Source organism: Schistosoma mansoni (genome assembly GCF_000237925.1).
Source record: "Schistosoma mansoni, WGS project CABG00000000 data, supercontig 0246, strain Puerto Rico, whole genome shotgun sequence".
In the NCBI taxonomy this organism is placed as follows: Eukaryota; Metazoa; Platyhelminthes; class Trematoda; order Strigeidida; family Schistosomatidae; genus Schistosoma; species Schistosoma mansoni.
This window is the reverse complement of record NW_017386109.1, coordinates 189,775-190,610: the sequence shown is the minus strand read 5'-3', so window position 1 is coordinate 190,610 and position 836 is coordinate 189,775.

Below are 836 nucleotides of genomic sequence, written 5' to 3'. Positions count from 1 at the left end.
GGAGAGTGAAAGCTCAGAACCTAAAACTCGTTTTCAGTATGACATCAAGTTGATAAAACAGCGACTAAACCAGCTAATGTCTCATGATATCTCTGGAGTCACCTTGCTAAATTTATTTATTTGGTCACATGAATGTTGGTACAATGGGGCACCAGATACAAATGCGCCAAACAAGTCTCATTTGTGTGAGGGCTCGGATACTACCCGGGTGCCCAAACCGAAGCAGGTGGTTTTCTTAGGGGGCCATACCCGGAGCCTTTGACCTAAAGGTTTGACCCACAAGGCAGTGGAGCAACGATTGATTCATACGCCATTTGCTCTCTCAGGATACTGGAGCCCATGTGCACCATTGGTTTGGAATCAGGGTTTTCCAACTCCCCTAGGTGAACTTTCCATGTCCACCAACCCGGTTAAAGCGCCGGACATTCGTTTTTCGTCCTCTCAATTTCGTAAACAACACCCCAGCCACGAGAAGGCAGTGAGTAGGACTTCGCTGGCAGAGGCTATATATTCGCTGGCCATGTGAGAGCATTTCGAGAGGGAGAGTGGGCTCTCCCCACTTTCGGCCGTACCAGGACATTTGGGGGCTATGGTCTGCTAAATGAGCTTGATATATGCAAACACATGCATTCTGATGAAATGCACTCTATGTTACTAAAGGAATTAGCAAATTTTTTCGTGAATCCCTTAAGCATATATTATGATCTATGTGTAACCCAGGGTCGATTACCAAAAACCTGAGAAGTTACTATAGTAATTCCTGTCTTCAAGACAGGTACGAGGCACAAACCTGAGAACTGTCGACTCGTAAGCCTAACCAGCGTGGTTATTAAAAT